This window comes from Saccostrea cucullata, unplaced genomic scaffold (assembly GCF_032062105.1).
Source record: "Saccostrea cucullata isolate Sc308-1 unplaced genomic scaffold, CSIRO_AGI_Scuc_v1 ctg4763, whole genome shotgun sequence".
Taxonomy (NCBI): Eukaryota; Metazoa; Mollusca; class Bivalvia; order Ostreida; family Ostreidae; genus Saccostrea; species Saccostrea cuccullata.
In genome coordinates this window covers 652-19,910 of record NW_026930869.1, presented here as the reverse complement: position 1 = coordinate 19,910, position 19,259 = coordinate 652, and the positions used below count along the sequence as shown (strand labels likewise).

The window sequence follows — 19,259 nt, the reverse complement described above, 5'->3', positions numbered from 1 at the left end:
ATTTATACCCTAGCAACTGACTTGACTAGGATCGGCAAAACATGAAACATACACCCAGGAAATTAAAGCCTCTCAAGTGGAATATTTGGGTCATGGCATCCTGATCAACTGTCAACCCTGTTGTACTTACCCCATCATATATAAGTAATAATAAGTACCATTGGTCTACAATGTCTAATAGTTATACAATATAGTCAGAATGTGGACCAAATACGCAAAAAACTTGACCATATATGACATAACAAAAGCTGAAGTTATATGTCAAAATGACGCAATGTTCAACCCAGAGGGACTCCAATGCTGTCTACTGGCTAATTTACATTGCTGTACCATGTTTATTATTCAAGTTATAAACCTAAAAACAACTAGAACTGTCCAAATGGGACAAAATACCCCCCCCCCCCCCCCGCTGGGTTTTTCAGAAGTCATTAATTTTTTTAATAAATGAAACGAAGGTGCAGCCTAAAAATAGACTAAATGTATGGATCACACATGAATTATGAATTTTTTTTTTTGTCAGTGACCTTGAACTTGCATAAATGACCTTGGTTTAAAGTCATGACAAGTTCTCAGGTCAAAGCAATGTTTGTGTAAAATGGGAACCTTCCAAGTTTATCCATAAGAAAGATATGGACCAGACATGAATTATAATTTTTTTACTGTCTGTGCCCTTGAACTTGGACAATTGACCTTGGGTCAAAGTCATGACACACCCTTATGTCATAAGAAATCTTTGTGTAAACAAGAAAGTATCCAAGTTTATCAATAAGAATGATATGGACCAGGCACAAATTATGAAGTTTTTCCTTTCAGTGACATTAAACTTACACAAAGAACCTTGGTTCAAGGTCATGACACATCCTCAATACAATAAGCGATTTTTGTGTAAAACAGGAACTTACCAAGTTTTTCCATAAGACAGATATGTACAAAACATGAATTATGAACTTGTTGTTTTTATAACCTTGAACTTGCATAGTTAACATTGCATCAAGGCAATGATACACCCTTAGGTTATAAGGAATTTTTATGTGAAATTGGAACTAACCGCTTTACCCATAAGCAATATATGGACCATGCACATATTAAGAAATTTTCCTTTCAGTGACCTTGAACTTAAATAAACTTTGCTGAAGGTCATAACACACCAGGTCATAAACCCTCTTTGTGTGAAGTAGTAGATTCAAGTTAATCAAAAATAAAGATATGTGCCAAACATGAATTTTACAATTTTTATACCCCCCGCAAACGAAGTTTAGGGGGGGTATATTGGAATCACCATGTCCGTCTGTCCGTCTGTCTGTCTGTCCGTCTGTCCGTCTGTCTGTAGACAAGATTTTGTCCGGACCATTACTCAGAAACTATTGGAAGGATTTGTCTGAAAAGTTGTACACATATTATTCACCATATGAAGTTGTGCACCTGATATTTTTCATCTTGATTGGATTATTATTTTGAATTTTACAGGTGTTTTTTCATTTTTATTATGTGGTTTTGTTTGGACCGTTTCTCAGAAACTATTGCAAGGATTAATCTGAAAATTTGTACAATTATTATTCACCATATGAAGTTGTGCACCTGGAATTTTCAACTCTTTTTGTTCATTTTTCTGCATTTTACAGGTTTTTTAAAATTTTAATTGACTTGTTCATTTTGGGCTCATGTATAAGGTTTGAGACATAGAATCTAGAATATCTGTACAAAAACGTGAACTACAGCTTAAAACTACTCATAAAAACTTTAAAAAAAAAAAAGAAACATCAAGTGTTAAAAACAGTTTTTACATTGCACAGAAGATAATGTAATTTCATTTGTCTCTTGGGAATAATGACTGGACATGCATCCAGTTAAAGATAAATTAATGAGTTTGGTGTTGGAAGTTGTTTAGGCATAACTCTTATCAAGTGTGTGTGTGTGTTATCAAATCTTCAGGGAATAAGGCACAAGAATTAAAGATCTCTCTTCTCTTATTCTCTTAATTGTAATTTATTGTCAGTCAAAACACTTCATTACTGGATGACCAGTTCTTTATTTTCAAAATGCATTTCAAATTGATATATCAAGATTAATTTGATTTTGTATAATGTTTTTTTTTCAACAATCAGTTTGCAGAGTGACATAACACATAATTGCAATATATTTTTTTGATGCAGTAATAAAGAAAAATTAAATGAAAATTTTTTTTAAAAAAATGTTACAATGGAATTACAATGTATTAGTATTGATGTTTCATTTGGTTGCACCTCCGTTTCATTCATTAAGAAACATGATGAGCAATTATATTTCACTGCAAATTTTTTAAAGTAAATTGTGAACATCTCTAGATCCATAAAGTATTTTTGAATTGGCACCTTCTCTGAAAAACCCAGCGGGGGGTATTTGTCCCTATTGGACAGTTCTAGTTCTTTTAGTGACCTTGAACATGCACAGATGACCTTGGGTCAAGGTCATGACACACCCTTAGGTCATGAGGAATCTTTTTGTAAAATGGGAACTTAACAAGTTAATCCATAAGAAAGATTTGGAACGGACACAAATAATGAAATTTTTCTTCCAGTGACCTTGAACTTCCCCAAATGACCTTGAGTCAAGGTCATGACACAACTCTTAGGTCATGAGCAATCTTTGTATGGAGTAGTAGATTCTAATGTTCCTCCGTAAGAAATATATGGACCGTACATGTTTGCACAGCTAGACAGACGGACGGACGGATAGACAGACAGACAGACAAGCTTATTCCTATATACAACCCCCCAAACTTCGTTTACAGGGGGTATAATGAGAAGTCGTGCCTGTTAAACACAAGACGACCTTATACTTATTCAATTGAAAATAAACCTTAACATCAGCAAGGCTTGTGAAAATGTAGTTTACAGCAACTTTATATTTCAAGTTTTATCTTATTTTACTATCAAAGACCAATCAACTGGTCAAATATCAATGCTCACTAAAAGTATCACAGATATGAACGTAAAACAAGAGTTTTCCATTGAAAATGTGTGTCTCAGGAGTCAGGAATGACATATCAAATTGTGACAGACAGATAGACTGATGGTCAGCTAGTCAGACTGACAGACAATGAAGAAGTGATCCCTCAGAGTCCCCTTGCTATGCAGGCGACACAACTAGGCACCATTACAGCATATCTTGTACCTGATTCTGAGACTGAATTTTTTCTGAAGTGTACAGTCAAATATTTTACAGAAATATTTTGCTAGAAATAATAATATATCGTATAAGTGGAAATTTTAGCGAGATGCAAATTTAGCGATTTCTACCAAAGTCTGGTATTTTATTTTTAGCCAGAAGTAATTTTAGCGATTTTAAAATGTTTACTAAAGAAGCTATTACAAATAATAAGACATTAATTTTTAGCAATATTCAATTTTAGCGATGTCAGCACCATCTCTAATAATGCCAAAATTAAATCCTCGCTAAAATTTCTACTTATACAGAGTGTTCTCCAAAGTACATTTATGCACAATAAACAAGAAGTATGACACATTTGATTTTAGATATTATCTGTTTTAACCAACTAGAGCTAGAGCAGTATAATCCAAGTGTTGTCCACAGACAGATGGACAAACAAACAGGGTGATTCCTATATCCCCCTTCCAAATATTTGATATTAAAATCTTAAACTTAGTAAGAAAATGTTTTTTAGTTCACTGCTTTAAGAGCCATATCAGAAATCTGATTCAAATTGTTCATGTTCCCTTCAGCTGTCAAGTCATTTTCTTCACAGTCAGTGTTAGACCTCTGCCTTTTCACCAATGGCATCAAGATACATAATCAAGGACTTCCTTCTATGTAATGGACTATCTTCATGCTCTTGAGAATCCTGGCATTCAGATCAACTTTCAAAAGGTATTTGGAAAAGTTGTCGTCTGAAGTTGATTCCACCTACAAAAGAAAGATACAAAATCAATCCAACTAACAACTTCATTTAAAACAAGTTCATTTTGACACAAATAATACTCAAGCTGAGACAGTGTTTCACAGCCCTGAGCCAAAGTCACACCTTCAATGTCAAGGTCAAGGTAAAATTTGATGGCGTTTTCAGGTCTGTATTTCTATATGCCTCATGGAACAGCTTCATACTTGGCATACAATGCTCCTAATGATAAGGTGGTGTGCCATGACCCTAACTCAATGTCAAACTTCAATGCTAAGGTCACAGTAGACTTCAATGAAATTGTCTTATCTGAAATGCATTTCATACCTGCCTCAAAAGCACAGCTTACATGACACAAATGTGCCTCATGATATCAGTCTTTAACAACCTTTGACAGAAGACCAGGTGAGCAATATGGGCCCATTTTAGGCTTCTTGTCTGGGTTTAAAATATGAAGTTCATAGGTCAAATGGATTTAAGTTATTGAGTCACAATCCTTTCAAGTTTGAAGTTTCCAGGACATATAGCATTTGAGTTATCTCTCAACAAAGAAATGGATGAACAAAGTGATTACCGGTACTCTTTGAGGCTGGGCTCTTAAGGGGGATGTACAAGCCATATTGGATCTAGTCTAGTGTGAAATAAGAAATACCAAGAATGCGCTTAATACTCTACTAAACTAGCCCAAAGTTACTCAAAGTGCTAATGCACTAATTACATACTGTTAGAGACCAAAATTAGTAATGTTTATTTTGTTTTAATTAGGAGGAAATTAATCATGTTAGAACTGCGCAGCTACAGCATTCACGAGATGAAAAATGCATTGAAAATGGTGTTAGTTTGATTCATTGATAATATGGCTACAATCATTTGTTTCGCTTTTTTCTTGTCATTATCCATAATTCTTGAAAATTTGATTTTTCATATGGGTGTCTTCCTGAGGCCATGTGTTTATTTCGTCCGCCATTCCTCTGTAACACAGAGTTCGAATAACATTGATTTTAGAATAAATGCGACCCTAATAACATCAAGACAAGAAATTACTAAGTTATAATCATTAGGTAATATTACTTACTACTTTTATTTGTTGCATCGCTTCGTCTGATTAATGAAAAAATGCGATTTTAACCCCACTCCAGCAAATCGGGAAAAACTGTTCTGTTTATAGCTCGAGTTTCCTCGTTAATATTATTACACTGAGCACGTGGTTGGCATGTGCATATATCTGCTTTGGATAGATGCGTTTATTACCATGGTTATATTTAATTTTTCATGGAACAAGTCTTGATAATTTGTTGGTTTCTTTAAAACTCAAGAAAAAAGATAAAAAATGTCCTAAACATATGTGTTTACGTCGGGTCTTTTTTCTGTGGCGATAGAAGTTATTTTGAAATGGGGCACTGCAAGGAGGATGCTTAGCATTTAATTTGAAAATGTTAAACAATATGCGGTGCATGAAAAACAAAGTGTAATTACATGTCTACATTCGAAAAGTTGGTACATATGTCTATTTTGTTTAGCAGTTAGATAGAAAAAATAGGCAGCTATAGGATTTCCTTCAGGCACCTCACATAAATAGCTTGATTGTTTGCAATGACCCACACATTGTATGGAGTAATGTTTGGACATAAAAACGCCTCATGTCTCATTATGTTGATAACGTTTTAAGCTCTCGCTCATTGAACATACGAAGCTTGATAAAATATATTGAGTTGTTTCTTTGAAATTTAGAAGCAAGCTCAATGTTTGTAAAGAAAGGTCCATTGCATATGATATGTCTATCATCGCAAAAAATGAGAGGCTACCCCCCCTCCCCCTCGAAAATCCTTGTGTTCTTTTTTCAAAATAGTGCCAAAGATTCAAAAATTTTGCATTACTAAGTATGTGATGGAACATGTACTAGCCTTATAAGACCATTTGTTATAAAAATATTTGGTTGCCCTCTCTCCCGATCTACTGCCTAGAAATGGCCCGACTCAATTTTATTTTACATCCAATTACACGATATTTTTTTTTTCTTCCGTCAATAAATATGTCTAAATTTTTAAAGAAAAAATTTCTCACCTATAAAAACGGACCCAGTAATTTTTCCCAGAGTTGGGAGGACCACCAAACGTCATTTTAAAGATGGTATAAAATATTTAATTATGTTGATTTTTTTCTTTACTATGTAAAATTGTAATTTTGACAAAATGGGCAAATAGAAAAAAAAAGTTTTTTATTCATTAAATCTCCTAACCCACTCTGAATGATTTTATTCCTTTTCAAATGTTGCTCCGCTGTAATAAAAATTGTAAATGTTTATTTGACAGAGTAAGGGGGGGGGTGATCAAAAAGTAAACGATATCTTAGGTATTTGATAGTTATATTATTGTTGAAATATTCAAGTATTTTTCAAAGTGTAAATTGGAGATCTTTGGTAGCATATTGCTTAATTAAAAACACACCCCTTTTCAAACTTGCTTTCACCGGGCAACATAACAAGTATCATATTCAACCATCTGCCTTCCTTCACTAAAACGATCAATCCAATCATTGATTGAATTATTAGGAAGTCATTTGTCTTAATAAACTATGAACAAATTCTTATACGCTACTTCAAAGGCATTTTTAAGATATACCATAAATATTTTAGTCGTTTGTTGAACGAGTTCCACTGAGACAACCATTTTTCGTCACAAGTACCTGCATAATGACGTCATTTTCACATTGTGAGCAAAACTTTATTCAGCATATGCTATATATAGAACTTGTGTTTGCCCCAAATTTGTTTCTAATCTAAATTGTGGTTTTGTAGATAAAGAGATAGTTCGAGAACTTTTTGATCACCCCTCGTACTAGTAGGTACTAACACAAGGTCATTCATATCGATTTTATGTGTTTAATTTCTTTGTGTTTCATTGGTGATAATTAAACTTTTGATAGATATTATATTAAGTTATCTGTGGCAAACTTACAAACTCTTAATTTTTAACTTTGATGGTGCTCATTTTTCCTTACCTGGAATCAAAGAGTTTGTATCAATACGTACACTATTTAACAACTGTTCGATAATGATACTAAATAAATTACTTCAAGCCACACTATAACACATTTCCTCTTTTAAAGGTGTTCATATTATTTGAAACATTTTGCAACTCTAATTCTCTTCTACGTTTAAAGATTGTTATGTCCCTCCATATTAAGAAGAGGTCTGGAAAACAAAATTCTGTGCTAAAAATAGACCACGTGCTGCTATCAATGAACTACTTTCATGGTTCTTTACACTCTTTTTGAAGACAACGATACCTTGTTTTGAACTTGAAATTATCATTTAAAAGTGCAAAATTTAGGCATCTTCTCAACAAATGGTTGTAGAGAGAACATTAATGCACAGTTTGCGTATTTTTTTGGATTTTTTAAGGCTCTGCTGAATTCTGTAGATGCGCAGTTCTAAGGAGCATATCAAAAGCATTTTTCTGCAAAAGTATAGATTATATATGCACAACATGCATTCAGTTATGCATATTTATTGTATCTTTATCATAAAGACTTAAAATTTGATCAAAATATAATGTACTTTAGCCATTTGAAGAAATGTTTACATTTTGTTCTCACTGCACTAAAGGTGGCCGTACATCCCCCTTAAGAACAAGCTGGTGCTCAAAGTAGTTCTAAACAATTCAGTACAGCAGTGTTTCTGCTAATTTTTAAAACCAAGGGTCATTATGACCCTTTGATATAAATTTTTGGGGGTCAAAAAGATTTTTTGAGGGTCAAATAAATTCTGGTTTTGCTTTCAGTTCTAACATTAGCTCTGCCTTCTAAGATCATATTATTGATGTTTAAAATTTAAAAAAAATGAAAGTAAAATATAAATAATACATGTATACTTCTTTTATTTACCGGTACACAGTTACATTTTTACCGATTACTTCATGAGGGTTTCGTGAATACCTCAATCAAAAGATAACAACTGAAAGTGGTTGACTGCTTTACAAAACTGTTTATTAATGATTTGAACTTTCCTCACCTTTTTATTACCATAATTAGCCTTAATTAGCCTATTAGACAAAGCCAAGCTGATAAAAATATGCCGATGTAAGACTGAACTTGCTGAAAATGCTGAAGCGCCATTTTTATCTACACTTCCGGTTTTGTTAAGAATAAGATAAGTCGTACGAATTAAAGAATATTTCATAGATTGTTTACGTGGAAATGCCGATTTCAATCACTGCCACTTTGAAATTAAACTAAAAGCAATGATTAATTCCTAGAAAGTTGTCCAGAATATAAATTAAACATATAAAATATCTTTTTCTATGAAAAAAATCAATATTGAAATGGATTTTTAAAACTTGTTTTCATATTTTTTCTGCGTCATTATGACCCTCTAGGTGACGTTTTTGGGGGTCAAAAGTAATTTTTATGCGTAAAATACGCAGAAATATGCGTTAACGGAAACACTACATGTAAAAAATTCAGTACAAACTCTATTTGTTCCATATGCTTTGAATCTGGTTGTACTTCATGGTTATTTGGTAGTTTACATAGCAGCTCATCATCATCATGATTCTCCTGAGAGTATTTCATATCTGTTTACAAATTTACATGACCCTACTGCATATAGTTGCTGATTCTTTATAATAAACAAGCTGATGCTAAAAGTAATTTAATGCCCCAGGCATCAACAAATATAGAAAAGCTAGTTTTAGCAAAAAGATCAAGGTCTAAAGGTTACTGATGTTGGTGTAATCTAAAAGAACTTAATTAGTGGATTATGTATACCAAATATGATCTCACAGTTCAAAAGTCATGGTAAAGGTTAAAGCTGACAACAGATAGACAGAAAGGACAAATAAAAATATGTTCATGCTCTTTGGGCATAATAATTCAGTACATGTAAAAATTTCAATACAAACCTTTATTTGTTCCACATTAATTGGATCTGCTTGTACTTCATGGTTATTTGGTAGTTCACATTGCAACTGATCATCATCATGATTCTCCTGAAAATATTTTAGACCTGTTTACAAACTTACTTGAGCCTATAGCATATATAGTGACTGGGATATGATATATTAAGACATTAAACTGGACAAAGGGGATACTCCAATACTTGATATCGCGGTTACTTAACTTAGTGGAACTCTTTCGCGATGGAGGTAGGGAACGTCTGTTGGCTTGGGACAAATGTGCTATTGAATACAATGCAAGATCGATCATTGTAGAATTTTTGAGGACAGATAGAAAAAAATCCTAGTGGAATACCGTCCTTAACAATCGCTGAACCAGCCTAATTAATTTTTGAGAGGAGCTAATCCTTCAATGTTACATTTTTTACGATATTTTTAACTAAGCGGGCTCTTCTCATTAAATTTTCATTGAAAATCATGGCATTTTAAAGCTGATAAAATAATCTAATTTTCCTTATTTGACAATAGTACTATTTGGAATTCAATTCTTGGCAATACATTGTACTTTCGGCATAAAATTGTTCAAATCATTCGATTGTCACTACTGTAAACAATGCCATTGTGCCCCTGTAATCTCGTGATTTTAGAGCTTTGGACTCCCCCGCAAAAAGTGGTAGTAAGTTAGATAACTGCGAGGTAATCGCGATATTACATATTTAGTCTCACATTTTCAGAATTATGAATTTAAATTGTGCCCAACCTGATCAAGGGCTTAGGAGGAATAGCACCCCACCCACTCCTTACTTTTTTTGGGAAGTCAAAATTTCCTGTAGTTAAAATTTATAAATCAGGTGGAGAATATAGAATCCCCTTACACTTTAAGGGTCAGGAGCAAATTTTGAAACCAGAGTTGAGTCTGTTTTAATTTCCCTGTCCCCAATCAATATTAGCAACCTCAAGTTTTAACCAAAATTGTCTTTAATTTAGCTGCAGAACTGTAGCTCTATGAAAAATATATCTTGATAGACCTGAGATAATGAGGTATAGTGGGTATGGCTATGAATTTTAAAAAATATTGTTTGAAATATTACTTATCAAAAGAACACTAATACGCAGACATACATGAGTGGAAATCTAAAATTTGACCTTATCAAAGTGATTGATGAATATGCTCTAAATAATAAAGGGTCTGAAATATCTGGCATTTTCCAGTTTTTTTTTTAATATTTTCTGTGCCAGGAAAACGTCAGAACCAGCGCCATTACGAAAACTGGAAATTTCACCATTAAAAATTTGAGTTGAATTTCCCATATTTTGTGCATTAAATGCCAACAAGTTTCTATATTACACAATGCTTTTAGTAAGTTCAAATATCAAGGAAAATAATGACTCTTTCATTTCGATACAGGACTTGTATATTTTTTTTTAATTTGTAAACTTCACGAAATGTCAAATCTCGACAGTCAGAGAAAATGTTTTCATCGGATCATATATTTACAAACAAACCATAAAAAGCTATATTGGTAAATACTAGAGGCATTGTACTATTGATAAATTGTGATTATTTACAAGTTAATTGCAAGTATCGAAAATACACCCGAGAATGCCGCCTTTTAGGCTTTTTCGTAAAGGCGCCGGTTCTGGCATCTTTCCTGCACGTAAAATATAGAAATATTTGGAAAGCCAGGAAAACGTCAGATATTTCGGACTATAAATAAACTTTCATTACCTACAAACTCTTGATGCTGTCCTGTATCTGTAACTGCACAAGACCTTTTTTAAACATAAAATACATCACACATGGTGTTTTTCTTCTCCGATTTCTGCTGCAACAGCAACTTTCTGTTCTTTATCAGCAGGAGAGTTCCACAAAAGGGAGATAATCGTTCACGCGTTTTAACTATTTCTAGTACATTCTAAATCAAATTATTTGCTATTTTTACAGTTAAAGTACCCAACTACCATTTTTTATTATTGAATTTATAACTTCAAAGCTCGTAGTTTCTATTGCATATGGTTATGATAGAGTTTGGTTGCGTTTTCGTGTAAAATATTTATAAAAATCATGTTGATTTTACAGCATTTGGTAGAAACAAAGCAAAGTAGGCCCCAGTTATGCTTTCAAATAAACATGGGAAAAATTAAATCTCCCATGTATATTAAAATTAAGAAAAACATAGTTTGATTCTGTAATTAATTTTAACAGGGTTATCAATAATCAAATTTCACACTTTTCAAGCATTAAAATCGCCGTTGCTATGGTAACATCAGGAAGATGTGACCCAAATAACTCATGTTATGAAAGGACATTCATCTATACTTCCATGCACCCAAATATTAAAGCAAAATATTTTTTTTCACATTCCACTCACTTTATATACAATACTCAATGGTTACTGACACGGCCTCTTAAACACTAAAAAATATTTATTCTTTAGACATACAAGTAGTATGAAACTGCCCTTGTACTGGGACTGACTGCACAGAGGTAACACAGGCCGTGTTACAGACAATACCTCTCTGGTGACAGGCTTGTTGAGGCTAAAAGACTGTCTTTTCTCTTGAACTGGTAAGACCTGAATAAGGCACACAGTTTTGGGGGATAGGCAGTGAGGGGTCACCAATATTAGCTAATATATACCTGAATAAGGCAGTAGGCTGATGGAGAGAGAGGTGGCATACCACAGAAATGGGGGAAGTGCCAAGATGCAGCAGTACAAAAGAGTGGCATTAAAATTCATTGCGGGAGACACCCGTTGACCACAGAGAGATAGGTTATCCAATAAGAAGAAACCCATTGTATTATATTTGTGTATATTTTTCATTTGGTCAACAAAAACCTGAGTTAAAAGGTTAACGAAAAAGTGTAACGCTTCAGTGATACAACACACATCACCAGCACCAAGCTGTGCCGCGTTGCACGTTACATAAGTAACAAATAATTATGAAAAGGAAAGCACATCATTTCATTACAGATATCACAAAAATCTACACACGATCACACGATCTACAACACGTACATCTTTGACTAATTAGACATATTTCATCAAGATATTACACTATTTAGTAGGCAACTAAAGATTTCTTAGGATTTTTGCATTCCTTCAAAATGGTTACATACCATTCAAATTATTACAGTAAGTTGTATACATTGTAATTTCATTACACAAGGTAGTCTTGGATTTGTCAACTTAATTAAGGTCAAGATCTAGTAAATGAAAGGTGCCTACTTACTAATTTTCACTTTATAGTATCAATTGCCATACCTCTAATAAATGGAGCTGAACGAAATAAAATTTACTTTTTTAATTTAGAACTTGCAGTTTTACTTACGATGCTATCAGGTAATGTAATATATCGCTCCGTTGAAAACATATCAGTTTATATTTACATTTCCAATGTCTTTGTCCAAGATAAAATTACAAATTGTAAATGTACTTTATTTCTCCAGTCAATGTAATGGCGCGGTTCCAAAAAAAACACGTGCAGGGTGGGACAACAGTGAGACAGATACAGGGCTTCGCAGCCCGTGGATCGGCGGGATCAAAGCATGTACAGATATAGGAATAACTGTCAGTTTTTTCAATTTCGTGACGATGATCAATCAATTGGCATGTGTCATAATTTTATGCATAAACGCCTTCGGCGTTTATGCAAATAATCACGCAAGCCAATTGATTGATCACATCATGAAATCGAAAATAAGACAGTTATTCCTTAACTAAATACATATGGATTTGATTAAAAAATGCACAAAAAAAAAAAAAAAAAACCATGACGTTGGAGGATATCACGGAGCAGCGAGTAAGAATAATTTTACTTTACATGCGGGGAATTTTTTAAATAAACTTACAAAAAAAAAACTGTATAAACTAGGAGATGTATGAAAACTAAGCCTCCATTTTATATAAAATGAAAAAAAAATTTTTTGAGTGGTAGCGAGTTTGGATCGGACGATGGATGGTCTGCAAAGAAACAGGTTATAGTTTAAAAATCTTGTCAAAAGAGTTAGGAAACTCATTGAACGTGATGTGCTTTCAGGATTGCGGAACTAATAGAGTTGCGCGGTAAAGAATTTGAAAGCACTGTCAATCTAGATCAAGCTATTTGCACAATTGTTAGCAAACTGTCTATGAAATTAAAAAGCAGAGTAATTTTGAGAAACTTTCTCAACGTTGCTTTTGACGTTAAAATGTTGATTAACCGAATTGTCTACGTACGTTTTGAATTACATGTACCCTCGTACATTTAAGAATTAAACAGCTGTCAATGATATCAAAATTTAATTTATCGTGAGAACATGGTTGTTTATATTGTTGAAAAGTCTTACGTTTTTATGCTGCTATCTTTTGGTAAATTTTTCTGAATTCAATTTTTAGAGTTCATTGTAATTTTTAAGTATCCACATCTGATTTACATTACTTCTCGAATATTTGATTGTGGATAATAATATTAAAACTTAGGTCAGACATGCAAAAGAGTATATAATAAAAAACATTGCATGTTCAAAATTGATTTAAAAACACTGTGGGTGTGACGGGTCTACCGAGAAATCTGACTCAACATGGCACCCACCGGACCACACTTCTGATGTTTTTAGAGGTCTCCGTTTGCTTTGCTCTCAAATTGTATTGTTTTAATGGATTTAGTGCATGAAAACTATTTTTCATATTTCGTTTACAGATTCGACAACTGTTGTTCATAGCTTAGCTAAGATGAGAAAAAGCCATATTTTTTATTCATGTGTACTACAGACAAACAGCACCTTGGAGCTAGTGAACCGAATGCAAGTCTTCATAAGAAACAGCGAGATAAATGTTTTATTTAACGAGGCCCGATCTACTTGATCTGCGCATACGTTTTAACGCAGCGTCGACTCAGACACGTCACAATACCCTTGACTGCCGTCACAGTTGAACACAATAACGTCACAATTAAAATGACGTCAAATTGCGCTAAAATGTTTCGCTGATCTTGCTTACCTAGTAGCTCTATAGACTGTGCATTGAAAGCTGGCATTTCTATTATCTTTTTTTTAAATATTTAAATAATAAACAACTTTGAAACCTAATTAATTTTGAGGGATCAATTTTGTGGTACAGATTCATAAATTTTATCTTGTTTTTTTTCAATTTGTGAGTTAAAAAAAAAACAAACACTGCAACGAAAAGTAAACGATTTTAGTCTTTCTCTATGAACATGTTTATACACGCTCTTTTTATTGCGGACTTAAAATGCATAGATTATCTTCAGTTTTAAAAATAAAATAAGTCAATTAATCACTTAAATGCAACCCCCAAAATATTTTATTTTTCTATATATTACATGATATTAGTAAAAATCGCAATTTTGTCGCCTTAACCCCCCCCCCCCCTCCTCCCTCTACCCCCTTTTTTTCCACGTAAAACAACGTCACGTGTTAAGAGAAAAATAAAGCATGGCGAGAAAATTATTTCATAATGTAAGAATAAATTATTTTTTAGAAACTAATACAGTATTGCAATCATTTGTTGGTATTATGTAAACCCATTACTACCTATAAAATACGTAGTTGGATAGAAAATCCAAATTTTGTGTTTTGACATGCTCCCTTTTCACTGCAATAAAGGCTACCTCCAATTTTCTTTTCATATTTTATATTAAGAAGAATGAAAATTGCATGATATATGTGAAAAACAAAGATTTTCATCATGTATTTTTTTTAAATTTGTAAATTATTTAATTTCTTTGTTTATTGAAGAGTTTTAGTATGTAATTGTTTATAAAAACACGACAAATGGTCCATATCTTGACAGTGCCCCCATTTCACTACAATAAAGGCAAGGTAACAAAATTTCATTCTAATTTTTCTAAGCATAAAACATACTTGTATATTTCCAAGAATTAAAATTTTTTATCATTCCGTTTTCGTAATTTTCAACTAGATCGGGCCTCGTTAAATGTAGAAAAATTCTCAAGCACACAGTAGTAAAAAGAAATCTTAATCTTTATATAAGACATCTGTAAATAGAATATCATGGTTTTCTTTTCATCATAATAGGTTTAAATGCAATTGATGATCTGTATTGAACTTTTATTTCCCGTTCCCTCATAAAGTTCCTAATAGCACTAACACCTTTTTCTTGAACAAGGAATGGACAATCTTCTCCAGACCATAGCAAATGGTTTATCTGTAAATCTTGAAGAACACTTATGTCCTACATACCCATTCTTCATAATTGCAGCTCGCACAAACTGCCAATAAGTCTTTCAAATTCAATGACATGACAACAAAACCTGATTTTGCTAGTTCTGTTGCCAACTCTTCGTTCTTTATAACGCAATTATGCATACGTCTATCGTTGAAGGTTGAAATATCATTTGGTATGTATGGATTTGCAGAAGTTGGGTTAACTGTAGGAATGTCATAATTATTTAATAGGTGTTGACAATCAGTATTCCAAAGGGCATGTTCCATAAGAATGGCACCTGATTCCAATTTATCCGTGTCAAATTGGCCAAATATAGCTTGATTACAAGCGTGGCAAGTGACTGTATCTGATATTCCAGCGTAAATGAATCCATCATCGGCCAATAATAGAATCTGGGTATCTTGAAATGGAGAATTTTTAAATGTTTCGATTCTTTTTGCCAAAGAAGCAAAATCTGTGGAACGTTTTTGAAAAAAAGTTGAGATAAATACTGCGTCCGATGTTATTGACCAAAAAAAGCAGATCATAATTTGTATGTCCCTGAACCTCACATTGTATGTCATTCTGTCATACTCTGTGTTGTAAAAATCGTACTTCAGAGAATGTTCAAGAAAATTTATCAGCTTTATTTGGCTTTCCAGACAGTAATCTAATAGCATTTTTTCTCCTTTTTTTGTCAAATTGATAACGATTTCTTCTATATCAATATTCATATTCATTCTTTCAATTTCAGTCAAAGCATCTGCACTTTTCGTCATGATATTCACAAACGTTTCCCATTCTATAATTAGTCTTTGTGAGACAGTTTCTACGCCACAAGCTTTCCGAAAAATATTAATAGTCTTTTTGCTTCCTACCTGTCCAATGAAATTTCCCATTCCAGATTTTTGGCATAAATTTCGAAATTTCTTTTGTTTTTTAATGTCTTTTTTAGCCAATTTCACTAATAATTCATTATGAATAAGTTGTAGCTCCTCATCAGATTCGCCACTACTTGACGATGGATTTTCAATACTAAGGATATTATTAATTTAGGCCACCACGTATGCTTTTTATCAAAGACAAACAAAGGCTGGAAACAAAGCAAACAATTCGGAACTTGACAGTCATCAAGTAAAACTGGAATCACTGCGGTTGGTTTGTCATGTTTTTTTTGCTAAAATATGCATTACTATATTTTCCAAGTAAAAGGTAAAGGTTTCAGATTGCGTTGAATCGTCAGAGAGGACAAAAGCAAAGACCACAGTCTGACCCACCGTTTCGCTCATATTTTTGAACATAGAGAAACAGGAACTAAAATGTTGACAATTACATCCACAAATATATCTCTGTGATTCTATTTCCTCTATGATATCCCTGGTCCATTCCCCTCCTCGTCACATTATGAAGAAAAAATATATGAAATTTTTTCCCTAATGGTAAAAATTTTGTTGAAGACTCTGCCATTGTTAAAATATAATCTATTCAAGCGATTGACAACAAACTTTCCAAACGGAAATCCATATAAAAAGTGATCATGGGTGCGTCGATTTACCCAAAGTAGACCCAAATTTCACAGTCGTTGAAAATAACGAAAACAAAATAGCCTTAAATTACTTTAAAATCAAAAGAAAGAAAAACAACACACAAAATCTCATACATGTAATATTATCTCGTTGATAATATATATTTGAATTCCATGTTGGATTAAAACCGTTTGAGATTATTTTGGTTCCTATTCGGGTCAATTTGTGTAAATCAACACTTCCTAGTCCCGGCGATCATGGCGTCGCATTTTTAATCCGTTGTGAAGATTGTTAATCAGTTTGCATTGTCACTGGGGGACAGCCTGATGTTACTTTTCTTCCATAATTGTCTTTAGAAATCAACTGGAAAAGGAAGGAGGGGCATATTTCCATGTAAGGTACACACAATTTCTTATGTCAATGCTAGTCGTTTTCCAGATTCTCGCTCTCGAGACTTTGCCCGAGCGAGAGTCTGATCTGATTCCTATTTTTTTTTTTGTAACCAGTAGAGGTCGCTAAACCCGCTAACAAGATGGCGACTCCCATGAAATACATAAGAGAATTTACTTTTTAAACAAAGATATGTGCATTCTTTTTTTTTTTTTTTTTTTGTTCCTTGTAAAGCAGACAGAGGTATTTTATCATAAAATCAGATAAAAATAAATGCGCAGCCTCTGACTTTTTAAAGATTATAGATCTTAGCATCGAAGAGAATGTATCAGCCAATGAAAATCCATACCGATTTCTCGGTAAGCCTCGATTTGAAATTACTGTACAAAAAATAAATAGGAATCAGACCATACTCTCGCTCGGGCAAAGTCTCGAGAGCGAAGAGTCTGGGAAAACGAGACTAATGTCAATGCGTGTTATTGTATAAACATGCTCCATAGGACATTTAATGACCCGTTAAATACTGAATTGTATGGAAAGCCAAAGGGATCAAAATTCCAACTATAATTCATAAAATGTACACATTTTAACCTTTTAAAATTTGTAAATTGTAAATAATAATTTCATAATTTGTCAATTGTTCCATCACAATTTGTCAATTGTTCTATCACAATTGAATTCGTTTTCGTGTACCCTGAACAAGATGGGAAGTTGAAAAAAGTTGAAAAGCCTAACGCATGCATGCTGATCAGGTGTCTTCTGCCTATTCCTACTTTTAAAAAAATCCCAATTCCACCTATTCCCACTTGCGAATAACAATATATGTTTTGATAAAGTAATTATGTTTTTATAGTAAATATACTAATTACATTCCATCTTAGATTTACCTATAATTTGTACATTTTAAACCAAAAAATAAATCTTAGACTGATAAAAAGAATGATTTATTTTATTTTATGGATTTTTCAACACAGTCTTACAAAATGATACCCACTTTAATGTATTGATTTTAAAACATTGAATAAATAGATTAATATTTGAAAAAAAAAAACGAATTTAAATAGCTGAATTTTAGAAAATACAAGAAACGGGGGAAGCATGATGAAATTCACTTAAAAATTTCCATTTTTCCTTCAAATATTAAGAAAAAAGTCTGATTTATAATTTTAAAAAGCAAATTTAGCTATCCTATATTCCAACATGTGTTCATTAATCATTGTTTATATAGTGTCTCTATGTTTATATAGTTAATTATTTGTTTACACAAAAATTCCACCTACTCCCACATGAAATTTTACCTTTTTCTACCTGATAGGTGGAATTGAGATTTTTAAAAAGTGGGAATAGGTAGAATGAACCGCTCATCAATATACTCATGTATTATTGACCATAGAATCATAATGCTAAAACCGCATAATTCCGGAAAACAGGTTGCACTCAGGGACGTAGCATCCTGGGGGGCCAGGGGGAGGGGGACCTGGCTCCCCCACTTTTTCCACAACATTACCTTTACTATAGTAAATGTTCATTGAAAGGATGGTTAGCCCCCCCACTTTTTACTATAGTAGAGTGATATCAAGGATTGTAGGGAAAAAATTGGGAAGTGATAGTAAGTTGGCTTTGAAATAGTTGGCCACTACCCCCCCCCCCCCCCACTCCCCCCCCCCCCCCCCCCCCACGAAATAGGATTTTCGAGTTTGGGCAAACTTTTAATTTTCGTTTTTTTTTTTGTTTTTTTGTTTTTTTTTTTTTTTTGCTTGTCAACTTTTTCAGGCAAGTAAAAAAATTTTTTCTATGGTTGGCCCCCCCACTTTCAAAAACGACGCTACGTGCCTGGCACTATAAATATGATTATGTCAATGATCACGTTTAATTCGTAGACTTGCAATTAGTCAACTTGTGAAATTTCATTTGAATTATCTATGACAATTTGGTAAAATCATCTTATAGGCCCTATATGACAGTATCTCTTTATGCAAAAAGAAAAAAAAACATTCAGTCTTTTGAATTACAAGTAGGGATCACATAATTGGAAACAGTGAATCTTTATTCTTAGTAACCAGGAAAAAGGTAATGATCTTGACCCGACCTTGCCTCTAATATTAAACGGTCAAATTTAATCTCACTGATATAATTCTTTCTTTATTCAATAACTTTAAGAGCTCATCAGTTTATATAAACAAATATACATAATGAACGAGAGGTGAGAGTCTGCGGGGGGTGGAACCCCTAGTGTCCATCTGCCTGACTCCCATACTGGTACACCAACAAATATACAATATATTTCGAATTCTCCATTATTATATGAAAAATTATTATAGCATGATATACTCAGTAATACATGAATTATATTATTCGTTATTTCTTGTAACAGATATACAAT

At 33.1% G+C, this 19,259-nt stretch overlaps 1 long non-coding RNA gene across 2 annotated transcripts; it reads right to left on the bottom strand.

Moving 5' to 3' along the window:
• Positions 1–8,371: 8,371 nt before the first annotated feature.
• On the bottom strand, positions 8,372–10,538 carry LOC134230355 (uncharacterized). Of its 2 annotated transcripts, none has more exons than XR_009984339.1 (3): positions 10,524–10,538; positions 8,797–8,883; positions 8,372–8,452 (listed from the first exon to the last, which is right to left on the bottom strand). It is a non-coding gene; the product is annotated as an uncharacterized LOC134230355 (long non-coding RNA). The 2 variants fall into 2 exon arrangements; XR_009984340.1 differs by having other exon boundaries at positions 10,520–10,535.
• Between the last annotated feature and the right edge of the window lie 8,721 nt (positions 10,539–19,259).